Genomic DNA, 14,056 nt, shown 5'->3' with positions numbered 1-14,056 from the left:
TTTTTAATCAGTTGGTATTTTAAATTATTTTAATTGATCAGTGAACTACAAAAAACCCATCAGGATGCATGTCCCATAATGCATTGTTTTGTAGTCTGTAGGGCAGCTTTCAGTCAGTTCAGTACTAAATTTGCAGCTCCGTTTGCTCAGGTTGGGGTCTTGCTTCTGCCCCTTTCTGGTGATATTTTTGTTTTGATTGACAGGTGACGTTAGAGCAAAAACAAAAATATGTCTCACACCAGGTGATCTGTGCAGCGTTGTGTCCATCTGGGTGATCTCAAACACGCTTATTGTGCATCTTGGCTGCACCTATTTTGTGTCGCCAACATGAATTTCCATCCCCTAATGTTTACATACATTTAAGTATTGTTTGAATCTGTGAAATGACCGAAAGGTTACTACGGTAATCACTTTGTTACTAAAGACTTTTTTTATTCTAAATTTATTTTATTTTGTTTGCTATTTGTACTGTCATGACAGTGATGGTGCTGTCAGTTTACCTTGTTGTTGCATCTTCAAAAGTGAAGAATAAAATGTAACACTGAATTAGAAACAGCACATTGTAATTTCTGCATCTATAATTAAAGTATTTATTTATAATACAGTGGAAATTAGTAGATCTGGTTAGCATGTTGATTTACGGTATGCGCCCCTAAACTTTCTGGTTGTGCCCCTAAAATTTTCAGTTAGGGGCCACAGTGCTCCTAGTGAAAAAAGTTAGTCTGGAGCCCTGGAGAGGCCTGTTTCCAATCTGAGAAAATCGGAATCCATGCGCTTTTGTCCTGCTTACACAATCACCGGTCATTTCCGATCTGTGCCACATGAGAGGAAAAGATTGGAATTGGGTCACTTGAACCATGCAGTGTTAATGGGGAGAACAGCGCGCCCAACTGTTCCAACACATGTGACAACTGAACCGTGGCACATTTGCCGCTTCATACGTCATTAACCACGTGATCCGCGCTAGTTGACACACGACCCGAAACACTGTGCCGAACCACTCTGCTTCATGATGGTGAAACAAAAAGCGCCGGAGCGTCCGTGTCAAACGGGCCATCCCTACCTATAGGGATGGGAATAGAAGCCCCGTGAAACTTTCCTTGGGGTTCATGTAATTGAGCCGAAAAAATGAACCACCCATTCAGGGCTTTGAAACCACACAGAACAGTGGCATCTGGGGGGTATTCCAGGAAGCATGTTTAAACTAGCCTGACTTTAAGCCTGAACTCTGGCTGAAATCCGCCTGAACTTGCTTACTCTGGGTATGTCGGTTCCAAAAGACCAGATATGAGTTGGCGTAATTACGCTCGACTTGTTAACCCTGGGTTAACGCACGGTACATAAAGACATTCTCAATAGATCGCCGATTTCTGGAGTCACCATGGAAACGCGTGGGAAAAAAAATAGAAAGCGCGACACTTGAGACGGAAGTGAGACGGAGTCTGAGATTTTAATGACGGCGGATAAAGATTATAAGTCCATCAAAAAAGTAACACGGCTGAAAAATAATTTAAATAATTTAGTTAAATTTATTCAAACTCAATTATTGTTTATACAACTCAAATTTATGTATTTATCTAATTAAATGTCACATTACTCCATTAACCTTTTTTCCATCTTAATTACTTATATTTCTTGAACTTTCATATGTGTAGTTTGAGCCGGCAGATATGCTCATTTTTATAACAATAAAAAGAACGGAAAAAAATGCACGGAGTGCAAAAACTCATTAAATAATTTCCCGTCACTGTCATAATACTTTTCAATGGTAGGGGTGCTATGTAAACTCATCATCCTCTACTTTACTCTCACTCATGGTACAGAGACGTAAGCATAGTAGGACAAAATAGCTCGGCAAAACACGGTGAAACACAGTAAAACTGCTAAACAACTAAACACATTTTATCAAAAACCCACACTTAAACCCAAATTCGTCCAGACAAGCAAAGGGAATGATATCCCAGAATCCCTTGCGGTGCCGATCTAACAGCAGCATCAAAGTTACACCTACTTAATTGAATTAATTTGAACGAAAGGAAAATAATTGTCTGAAAACTACGTGTTATTTTTAAGGTGACCTAACAAAAAAACGATTTATCTTAACTGAAAAAAATAATTAAGTTAGATCAAAGTATAAAGTTTATCTTTACAACATCCATACGTGGTCTTATCACCCTCTCACGGTAGAAATAGTATTATCTGAGCTTCTTCATCCACTAAATCATCTTCAAATGGACACGCCATGCTGCTTCACCTCTCTGTAAACAAACTAAGCTTCAACTAAACCTGCTCCGGACCAGGTTATGTTCAGAGCATGAGTTGCTATGGTAACTTGACCTAACCTAAAATATACCTCCATTTCTGGAACCGAAAGCTGAGGTTATCAACTTCCTTAGCCTCAAACTTATCGTGGGAGCTAGCATAACCTGCTTTCTGGAATACCCCCCTGGTTTGGAAACGTTCGGGATTCATTTGTATTTCTAGAGAATAGCGCGCACTACTGTTCAAAACACAAATGACATATGAAGCGTGGTTCGACCAATCGATGCACTTGGCGCGTCGTACGTCATCAACCACGTGATCTGCGCTAGTTGACACACGCCCCGAAACATTGTGCCGAACCACTTTGCTTCATCAAGGTGAACCGCGCGGCGAAGCGCTGTGTCAAACGGGCCATCCCTACCTAGTAACCTACCGACAACGTGGAGCTGAAGCTGCGGGTTCCAGCTGATATCACGCGGTCTGAACTCCTCTTCGTTCTGGACGATGGTTCCCTCAGCAGCTGAAAGTTGTTCGCTGACAGAACCTTCCTGAGGTTCTGAAGACATGGTTCCTGCTCCGATCTTCAGCTCCAACTCCCACAAACACCGCCGTCCTCTTCACTGCAGCTCCGATCGATCATCTGCTAGTCTCACAATCACAGCAATCCACGTTGTCTTTCTTTTCAACACTTCTTCAGTCATTTACGACACTTTGGAAAATGCTGAGAGTTCCCACACGAACCACGTATAGTCCTTTCAGCCCCAAAACCTCACAAACGTCCCAACAAAACACCTCCGTCCTGTCAACACAAGCTAACGCTGCTAGCCTGCTAGCACCGTGTCTTCTTCGTTGGTTTATTTGTGGTTTGTAATCAACTTTGTGGTGCATTAGCGCCATCATTTGGTCTGGAGTGAAAATGTTCCTCACGTCCATACTAACAGAATCCACGTCAGTCATATTCTTCCCAGTACTGTATTTCTGTATTTCTCTGAAATTCAACCAAAAAAAAAAAATCTATGACTCCATTCATTACTTATAATATTTTACTCGACGTCAAGATAACAGTAAAACTGATAAACAACCAAAGTCCTTAAAATGAAAAGAAACAGGATTATTTAACGAAAATATAAACAAACAATAAATGTTCACATTGTCTCAAATAAAACAATCATTCAAGCCAAGCACAAACTAATAAATAATAACTACACTTTAAAACATAAAACCCTTAAATTAAAAACAGTCATAACAAAAATTGCAAATTATACAAATTTAACAAAACTTGTTCCTCTTTCGACTTTTCCCATCAGGGGTCTCCACAGTGAAACAACCTCTCTTTAGGGGATGAGGCACATGGTAAACTTGGCAATGTATTACGCCGGATGCCCTTCCTGATGCAACCCTCTCAACCCTCGGCTTGGGACCGGCTCAGAAGTAGAGAAGGGAACAGGGAGCAGCCCAGATTAGAACGCTGGTTTCTTGGACTGACACTGCGCAAAAGCCCCCAGAATCAGGAGATATATTTGTCTGGATATCCTCAGAAATACCGCATATCTGGTGATATCTACGGTGGATACTCTCCGGACATGACTGTTTCTAAGTTCATGTCCTGAGCATATCAACTCCGAGTATGGGACACTTTAATTCTGATAGAATCTGGAGATGAGATGCGTCACTAGTGATATCCAAGGTCAGGATATTTCCAGATTCTATCCATGTCAAATCTGTTGATTTCTGATGTCCGTATACCAGTCATATCTGAAGTTAAGATTTGGAACATATGGCCAGCAGGCATATCTGGAGAACAAACACTAGTGATGTAAGTCAGGATATTTCAAGATACCAGTCATCTCAAAAATATATAAGAATTAAAAGGTGACAGAAAACCGGTATTACTCAAAAATATTTAAACTGGTTTGCTTCATGAAGGCGCTGCAAACCAGCACAAGCTAAACTGTCTCCTTAAACATACTAAACAAAATTAAATTAAATAATTACATAAATTATAAATAAAGAGCGATTAAAAGAACAGAAAAAAACTAACAGGTATAATATAAAGACAGACAGAAGTTCCTACCAACATCAGAGAGGTCTGCAGGACGCAGCATCCTTCAAGTTCTGAATGAAAGAAAACCTTCTAGTAGGAGACCCTGGAAGACACCACTGCTAACACAAAAGAAGAATATCCAGCTGGGTGATGTTGTTCTCCAACTGCAGCTGGACCTGGATGTTGTCACAGACCATGTGGCCTAATGGACAAGGCGTCTGACTTCGGATCAGAAAAGTGAGGGTTCAAGTCCCTTCATGGTTGGAGACAGTAGGTGTAAAAACAGTGAGAAATCAGTCAGCACATTTTCTCTGTTTGATTCCCTATGATTTGACATCTAGATCATAATCTGAATAACAGACAGAATCTCATCAGCAGGAAACCTTTCTTTCTAAATAAATAGAAAACATACAGTTTTTGAAATGTTATTTCATTCAGAACTTGAAGGTTGCTGTGAATTGAACCTGTTATTTCCTGTGTCTGCAGATCAGCTTAATTCTTTTTTGGTGATTATTCTGTCATTTGTTGTCATTTTCCATTACTTTGCTCTTCTATCCACAGAGGCTCTATACATGAGATGTGATGGACACAGGAACATGAAGATCTCTGAAGGGGGATTTGGAGCCATGTCAGTTGAAAGTCTTCAGCAACAGCCCTAAAACATCCCAGCTTTAGAGAAGATCTGCATGGAGAAATGGACCAAACAGCCGTTTGTAAAAACCTGCTGAGGACCTCTGTTGGCAGGAACAAGCTGCCATGGTTCTGCATTCTCCAACCGTTCCACACATGGTTTTCTGCCGCACCAGCACCTCTCTCCAAAACCAGTCTAGTCCTTTTCTAATGAATTCAATTCAAGTTTATGTCTATAGCCCAAATTCACAACAAAAGTCTTCTCAATGGGCTTCGTACCAGTACTTGTAAAGTAAACATACAATCAAAAAGGATCATAAATGCATTGAATTTCATTAGGATAACACTAAACTTGAACTAAACAGACTAAACTAAACTGGGCATTGTTGTAATACTGTTATTGTGTCAGTTGTACTGTTGTTGTTTTTTCCTACAAAGAGTTAATAAAACAACGGGAAGACTCGTGTCTAAAACACAAGAGGTTTTGGGCCCAGAAAACGCTGAAAAAGCTGTCTTTTCACGGTACTTTGTGGGTTAAACAGAGTTGTGAGTTTTTTCATTTTCTCACAATAGAGAGGATAAGCTGTTTATAGACAAGCTGAGCGGAACGGACTATTGGGCAACATGGAAGTTTCAAATGGAGCTCTTGCTAAAGGCTAAAGGACTATGGGGCATGCTAACGTAGCCGGACGTGTTAGCCGTAGATGCTAACGCTCAAGCACAAGTGGAGTTTACCAGACGGAGAGAGAAAGCATTGTCCACGTTAGTGCTGAACGTGAGTACACCCCAGCTTTACCTGATAACAAGCTGCCAGACTCCCAAGGAAGCGTGGACTACGCTTAAAGGCCATTTTGAGAGAGATACATTGGCAAACAAAGTGTTACTTAAGAAAAAAGATTTCGATGTGATATCAAGTATAGATGTCAATAAGTGAGAATCTTAAGCAAATAAAGGAACTGACTAATCAGCGTTAACTTGTGTTGAGAGGACGGCGCTAAACAAGTGCTTAAAGGTGTTCCCCAGTCCATTTTGGTGTTCTGTCTGAATTTTTTGTCGGGTTGGACTTTTCTTCTTTGATTGTTTCTGTTGTTTAGTGCAAACCCAAACAATAAAAGCGATCCCATTCTGTCCAGAGGTTGACCAATAGATCTGCTAATCTTGAGTATTTAAACGTCTATCAGTCTCCGTCTTTTTTCTTCATCCAGTCAGTCGATAGTAGATCATTTTAAAACTCTGTTATTTCAGCTCAGACGCAGCTGTGCCTCAACGTCTTTCCATCTTTGTCCACCCACAAGAAACACATGCTAATAACTTCTTGGACTTTGTGTATTAAGCAATTTGACTCCAATGTTTTTGCTCTTATCAACCACCTTGACTACTAATAACAATCATGGGCCCTAAAAACAGCAAACATTTGATTTGATCAAATCAAATATTGCAGAAATTTCTGATTCTTAACCAAGTTGAAGTTTTTCCTCCTGCTCTTCCTTTTGCTAGAATATTCTTATGGATTTGGTCATTGAGTATTTGGACCATTTGACTTTCCTGCCAGAGTAAAAGCTCAAATGATGAGAAAACAATCATTTCTTTGACAAATCAACTTGCAAACAGTAGAATCTGATGATAGAAGTCTGTGTATCTGTTGCAGTGATCTGGATTTTCAAAGTCCTGATCCACACGGTGGAGGAAGACCAGCAGATGATTCTAAAAGATTTGATCCCTTTCAAAACAAAAGCTGTTTTATTTACCGAAGAATGGCAGCAGGGAGCAGCCACACTCCATAGACAGCTGCTGCTCCAATGACATCATCTACAGATCACCATGACCACTCAAATCAATGGTAGAAATAACAAATCCAGATGCTGAGAGTAACTCAACAACCATGAAGGGACTTGAACCCTCAATCTTCTGATCCGAAGTCAGACGCCTTGTCCATTAGGCCACATGGTCTGTGACAACATCCAGGTCCAGCTGCAGTTGGAGAACAACATCATCAAGCTGGATATTCTTCTTTTGTGTTAGCAGTGGTGTCTTCCAGGGTCTCCTACTAGAAGGTTTTCTTTCATTCAGAACTTGAAGGATGCTGTGAATTGAACCTGTTATTTCCTGTGTCTGCAGATCAGCTTAATTCTTTTTTGGTGATTATTCTGTCATTTGTTGTCATTTTCCATTACTTTGCTCTTCTATCCACAGAGGCTCTATACATGAGATGTGATGGACACAGGAACATGAAGATCTCTGAAGGGGGATTTGGAGCCATGTCAGTTGAAAGTCTTCAGCAACAGCCCTAAAACATCCCAGCTTTAGAGAAGATCTGCATGGAGAAATGGACCAAACAGCCGTTCGTAAAAACCTGCTGAGGACCTCTGTTGGCAGGAACAAGCTGCCATGGTTCTGCATTCTCCAACCGTTCCACACATGGTTTTCTGCCGCACCAGCACCTCTCTCCAAAACCAGTCTAGTCCTTTTCTAATGAATTCAATTCAAGTTTATGTCTATAGCCCAAATTCACAACAAAAGTCTTCTCAATGGGCTTCGTACCAGTAATTGTAAAGTAAACATACAATCAAAAAGGATCATAAATGCATTGAATTTCATTAGGATAACACTAAACTTGAACTAAACAGACTAAACTAAACTGGGCATTGTTGTAATGCTGTTATTGTGTCAGTTGTACTGTTGTTGTTTTTTCCTACAAAGAGTTAATAAAACAACGGGAAGACTCGTGTCTAAAACACAAGAGGTTTTGGGCCCAGAGAACGCTGAAAAAGCTGTCTTTTCACAGTACTTTGTGGGTTAAACAGAGTTGTGAGGTTTTTCATTTTCTCACAATAGAGAGGATAAGCTGTTTATAGACAAGCTGAGCGCAACGGACTATTGGGCAACATGGAAATTTCAAATGGAGCTCTTGCTAAAGGCTAAAGGACTATGGGGCATGCTAAAATAGCCGGACGTGTTAGCCGTAGATGCTAACGCTCAAGCACAAGCGGAGTTTACCAGACGGAGAGAGAAAGCATTCTCCACGTTAGTGCTGAACGTGAGAACACCCCAGCTTTACCTGATAACAAGCTGCCAGACTCCCAAGGAAGCATGGACTACGCTTAAAGGCCATTTTGAGAGAGATACATTGGCAAACAAAGTGTTACTTAAGAAAAAAGATTTCGATGTGATATCAAGTATAGATGTCAATAAGTGAGAATCTTAAGCAAATAAAGGAACTGACTAATCAGCGTTAACTTGTGTTGAGAGGACGGCGCTAAACAAGTGCTTAAAGGTGTTCCCCAGTCCATTTTGGTGTTCTGTCTGAATTTTTTGTCGGGTTGGACTTTTCTTCTTTGATTGTTTCTGTTGTTTAGTGCAAACCCAAACAATAAAAGCGATCCCATTCTGCCCAGAGGTTGACCAATAGATCTGCTAATCTTGAGTATTTAAACGTCTATCAGTCTCCTCTGTTTTTCTTCATCCAGTCAGTCGATAGTAGATCATTTTAAAACTCTGTTATTTCAGCTCAGACGCAGCTGTGCCTCAACGTCTTTCCATCTTTGTCCACCCACAAGAAACACATGCTTATAACTTCTTGGACTTTGTGTATTAAGCAATTTGACTCCAATGTTTTTACTATTATCCACCACCTTGACTACTAATAACAATCATGGGCCCTAAAAACAGCAAACATTTGATTTGATCAAATCAAATATTGCAGAAATTTCTGATTCTTAACCAAGTTGAAGTTTTTCCTCCTGCTCTTCCTTTTGCTAGAATATTCTTATGGATTTGGTCATTGAGTATTTGGACCATTTGACTTTCCTGCCAGAGTAAAAGCTCAAATGATGAGAAAACAATCATTTCTTTGACAAATCAACTTGCAAACAGTAGAATCTGATGATAGAAGTCTGTATTTTTCTGTTGCAGTGATCTGGATTTTCAAAGTCCTGATCCACACGGTGGAGGAAGACCAGCAGATCATTCTAAAAGATTTGATCCCTTTCAAAACAAAAGCTGTTTTATTTAACCGAAGAATGGCAGCAGGGAGCAGCAACACTCCATAGACAGCTGCTGCTCCAATGACATCATCTACAGATCACCATGACCACTCAAATCAATGGTAGAAATAACAAATTCAGATGCTGAGAGTAACTCAACAACCATGAAGGGACTCGAACCCTCAATCTTCTGATCCGAAGTCAGACGCCTTGTCCATTAGGCCACATGGTCTGTGACAACATCCAGGTCCAGCTGCAGTTGGAGAACAACACATCCAGCTGGATATTCTTCTTTTGTGTTAGCAGTGGTGTCTTCCAGGGTCTCCTACTAGAAGGTTTTCTTTCATTCGGAACTTGAAAGATGCTGTGAATTGAACCTGTTATTTCCTGTGTCTGCAGATCAGCTTAATTCTTTTTTGGTGATTATTCTGTCATTTGTTGTCATTTTCCATTACTTTGCTCTTCTATCCACAGAGGCTCTATACATGAGATGTGATGGACACAGGAACATGAAGATCTCTGAAGGGGGATTTGGAGCCATGTCAGTTGAAAGTCTTCAGCAACAGCCCTAAAACATCCCAGCTTTAGAGGAGATCTGCATGGAGAAATGGACCAAACAGCCGTTTGTAAAAACCGGCTGAGGACCTTTGTTGGCAGGAACAAGCTGCCATGGTTCTGCATTCTCCAACCGTTCCACACATGGTTTTCTGCCGCACCAGCACCTCTCTCCAAAACCAGTCTAGTCCTTTTCTAATGAATTCAATTCAAGTTTATGTCTATAGCCCAAATTCACAACAAAAGTCTTCTCAATGGGCTTCGTACCAGTAATTGTAAAGTAAACATACAATCAAAAAGGATCATAAATGCATTGAATTTCATTAGGATAACACTAAACTTGAACTAAACAGACTAAACTAAACTGGGCATTGTTGTAATGCTGTTATTGTGTCAGTTGTACTGTTGTTGTTTTTTCCTACAAAGAGTTAATAAAACAACGGGAAGACTCGTGTCTAAAACACAAGAGGTTTTGGGCCCAGAGAACGCTGAAAAAGCTGTCTTTTCACAGTACTTTGTGGGTTAAACAGAGTTGTGAGGTTTTTTCCATTTTCTCACAATAGAGAGGATAAGCTGTTTATAGACAAGCTGAGCGGAACGGACTATTGGGCAACATGGAAATTTCAAATGGAGCTCTTGCTAAAGGCTAAAGGACTATGGGGCATGCTAACATAGCCGGACGTGTTAGCCGTAGATGCTAACGCTCAAGCACAAGCGGAGTTTACCAGACGGAGAGAGAAAGCATTCTCCACGTTAGTGCTGAACGTGAGTACACCCCAGCTTTACCTGATAACAAGCTGCCAGACTCCCAAGGAAGCATGGACTACGCTTAAAGGCCATTTTGAGAGAGATACATTGGCAAACAAAGTGTTACTTAAGAAAAAAGATTTCGATGTGATATCAAGTATAGATGTCAATAAGTGAGAATCTTAAGCAAATAAAGGAACTGACTAATCAGCGTTAACTTGTGTTGAGAGGACGGCGCTAAACAAGTGCTTAAAGGTGTTCCCAGTCCATTTTGGTGTTCTGTCTGAATTTTTTGTCGGGTTGGACTTTTCTTCTTTGATTGTTTCTGTTGTTTAGTGCAAACCCAAACTATAAAAGCGATCCCATTCTGCCCAGAGGTTGACCAATAGATCTGCTAATCTTGAGTATTTAAACGTCTATCAGTCTCCTCTGTTTTTCTTCATCCAGTCAGTCGATAGTAGATCATTTTAAAACTCTGTTATTTCAGCTCAGACGCAGCTGTGCCTCAACGTCTTTCCATCTTTGTCCACCCACAAGAAACACATGCTATAACTTCTTGGACTTTGTGTATTAAGCAATTTGACTCCAATGTTTTTACTATTATCCACCACCTTGACTACTAATAACAATCATGGGCCCTAAAAACAGCAAACATTTGATTTGATCAAATATTGCAGAAATTTCTGATTCTTAACCAAGTTGAAGTTTTTCCTCCTGCTCTTCCTTTTGCTAGAATATTCTTATGGATTTGGTCATTGAGTATTTGGACCATTTGACTTTCCTGCCAGAGTAAAAGCTCAAATGATGAGAAAACAATCATTTCTTTGACAAATCAACTTGCAAACAGTAGAATCTGATGATAGAAGTCTGTATTTTTCTGTTGCAGTGATCTGGATTTTCAAAGTCCTGATCCACACGGTGGAGGAAGACCAGCAGATGATTCTAAAAGATTTGATCCCTTTCAAAACAAAAGCTGTTTTATTTACCGAAGAATGGCAGCAGGGAGCAGCACACTCCATAGACAGCTGCTGCTCCAATGACATCATCTACAGATCACCATGACCACTCAAATCAATGGTAGAAATAATAATCCAGATGCTGAGAGTAACTCAACAACCATGAAGGGACTTGAACCCTCAATCTTCTGATCCGAAGTCAGACGCCTTGTCCATTAGGCCACATGGTCTGTGACAACATCCAGGTCCAGCTGCAGTTGGAGAACAACACCATCCAGCTGGATATTCTTCTTTTGTGTTAGCAGTGGTGTCTTCCAGGGTCTCCTACTAGAAGGTTTTCTTTCATTCGAACTTGAAGGATGCTGTGAATTGAACCTGTTATTTCCTGTGTCTGCAGATCAGCTTAATTCTTTTTTGGTGATTATTCTGTCATTTGTTGTCATTTTCCATTACTTTGCTCTTCTATCCACAGAGGCTCTATACATGAGATGTGATGGACACAGGAACATGAAGATCTCTGAAGGGGGATTTGGAGCCATGTCAGTTGAAAGTCTTCAGCAACAGCCCTAAAACATCCCAGCTTTAGAGAAGATCTGCATGGAGAAATGGACCAAACAGCCGTTTGTAAAAACCTGCTGAGGACCTCTGTTGGCAGGAACAAGCTGCCATGGTTCTGCATTCTCCAACCGTTCCACACATGGTTTTCTGCCGCACCAGCACCTCTCTCCAAAACCAGTCTAGTCCTTTTCTAATGAAATCAATTCAAGTTTATGTCTATAGCCCAAATTCACAACAAAAGTCTTCTCAATGGGCTTCCTACCAGTAATTGTAAAGTAAACATACAATCAAAAAGGATCATAAATGCATTGAATTTCATTAGGATAACACTAAACTTGAACTAAACAGACTAAACTAAACTGGGCATTGTTGTAATGCTGTTATTGTGTCAGTTGTACTGTTGTTGTTTTTTCCTACAAAGAGTTAATAAAACAACGGGAAGACTCGTGTCTAAAACACAAGAGGTTTTGGGCCCAGAGAACGCTGAAAAAGCTCTCTTTTCACGGTACTTTGTGGGTTAAACAGAGTTGTGAGTTTTTTCCTTTTCTCACAATAGAGAGGATAAGCTGTTTATAGACAAGCTGAGCGGAACGGACTATTGGGCAACATGGAAGTTTCAAATGGAGCTCTTGCTAAAGGCTAAAGGACTATGGGGCATGCTAACATAGCCGGATGTGTTAGCCGTAGATGCTAACGCTCAAGCACAAGCGGAGTTTACCAGACGGAGAGAGAAAGCATTCTCCACGTTAGTGCTGAACGTGAGTACACCCCAGCTTTACCTGATAACAAGCTGCCAGACTCCCAAGGAAGCATGGACTACGCTTAAAGGCCATTTTGAGAGAGATACATTGGCAAACAAAGTGTTACTTAAGAAAAGAAATTTCGATGTGATATCAAGTATAGATGTCAATAAGTGAGAATCTTAAGCAAATAAAGGAACTGACTAATCAGCGTTAACTTGTGTTGAGAGGTCGGCGCTAAACAAGTGCTTAAAGGTGTTTCCCAGTCCATTTTGGTGTTCTGTCTGAATTTTTTGTCGGGTTGGACTTTTCTTCTTTGATTGTTTCTGTTGTTTAGTGCAAACCCAAACTATAAAAGCGATCCCATTCTGCCCAGAGGTTGACCAATAGATCTACTAATCTTGAGTATTTAAACGTCTATCAGTCTCCGCCTTTTTTCTTCATCCAGTCAGTCGATAGTAGATCATTTTAAAACTCTGTTATTTCAGCTCAGATGCAGCTGTGCCTCAACGTCTTTCCATCTTTGTCCACCCACAAGAAAAACATGCTAATAACTTCTTGGACTTTGTGTATTAAGCAATTTGACTCCAATGTTTTTACTATTATCCACCACCTTGACTACTAATAACAATCATGGGCCCTAAAAACAGCAAACATTTGATTTGATCAAATATTGCAGAAATTTCTGATTCTTAACCAAGTTGAAGTTTTTCCTCCTGCTCTTCCTTTTGCTAGAATATTATTATGGATTTGGTCATTGAGTATTTGGACCATTATGACTTTCCTGCCAGAGTAAAAGCTCAAATGATGAGAAAACAATCGTTTCTTTGACAAATCAACTTGCAAACAGTAAAATCTGATGATAGAAGTCTGTATTTTTCTGTTGCAGTGATCTGGATTTTCAAAGTCCTGATCCACACGGTGGAGGAAGACCAGCAGATCATTCTAAAAGATTTGATCCCTTTCAAAACAAAAGCTGTTTTATTTAACCGAAGAATGGCAGCAGGGAGCAGCAACACTCCATAGACAGCTGCTGCTCCAATGACATCATCTACAGATCACCATGACCACTCAAATCAATGGTAGAAATAATGAATTCAGATGCTGAGAGTAACTCAACAACCACGAAGGGACTCGAACCCTCAATCTTCTGATCCGAAGTCAGACGCCTTGTCCATTAGGCCACATGGTCTGTGACAACATCCAGGTCCAGCTGCAGTTGGAGAACAACACCATCCAGCTGGATATTCTTCTTTTGTGTTAGCAGTGGTGTCTTCCAGGGTCTCCTACTAGAAGGTTTTCTTTCATTCAGAACTTGAAGGATGCTGTGAATTGAACCTGTTATTTCCTGTGTCTGCAGATCAGCTTAATTCTTTTTTGGTGATTATTCTGTCATTTGTTGTCATTTTCCATTACTTTGCTCTTCTATCCACAGAGGCTCTATACATGAGATGTGATGGACACAGGAACATGAAGATCTCTGAAGGGGGATTTGGAGCCATGTCAGTTGAAAGTCTTCAGCAACAGCCCTAAAACATCCCAGCTTTAGAGGAGATCTGCATGGAGAAATGGACCAAACAG

The 14,056-nt window shown here is 40.4% G+C and overlaps 2 protein-coding genes and 4 non-coding genes across 7 annotated transcripts in view; 1 reads left to right on the top strand and 5 right to left on the bottom strand.

Moving 5' to 3' along the window:
* The window catches only part of LOC101169839 (NLR family CARD domain-containing protein 3), a 1,010,604-nt gene that overhangs the window by 118,036 nt on the left and 878,512 nt on the right, over positions 1–14,056 (bottom strand). The window lies entirely within an intron of this gene.
* LOC105355408 (NACHT, LRR and PYD domains-containing protein 12-like) overlaps positions 1–14,056 on the top strand; it is a 768,227-nt gene that overhangs the window by 189,414 nt on the left and 564,757 nt on the right. The window lies entirely within an intron of this gene.
* On the bottom strand, positions 6,814–6,886 carry trnar-ucg. Its single transcript has one exon. It is a non-coding gene; the product is annotated as a tRNA-Arg (tRNA).
* Positions 9,079–9,151, bottom strand: trnar-ucg. Its single transcript has one exon. It is a non-coding gene; the product is annotated as a tRNA-Arg (tRNA).
* On the bottom strand, positions 11,335–11,407 carry trnar-ucg. The gene has a single exon. It is a non-coding gene; the product is annotated as a tRNA-Arg (tRNA).
* trnar-ucg lies at positions 13,595–13,667 on the bottom strand. The gene has a single exon. It is a non-coding gene; the product is annotated as a tRNA-Arg (tRNA).

Source organism: Oryzias latipes, chromosome 2 (assembly GCF_002234675.1).
Source record: "Oryzias latipes chromosome 2, ASM223467v1".
Classification (NCBI taxonomy): domain Eukaryota; kingdom Metazoa; phylum Chordata; class Actinopteri; order Beloniformes; family Adrianichthyidae; genus Oryzias; species Oryzias latipes.
Note: the sequence above shows the minus strand (reverse complement) of the source record. Positions and strands in the feature narration are given on the sequence as shown.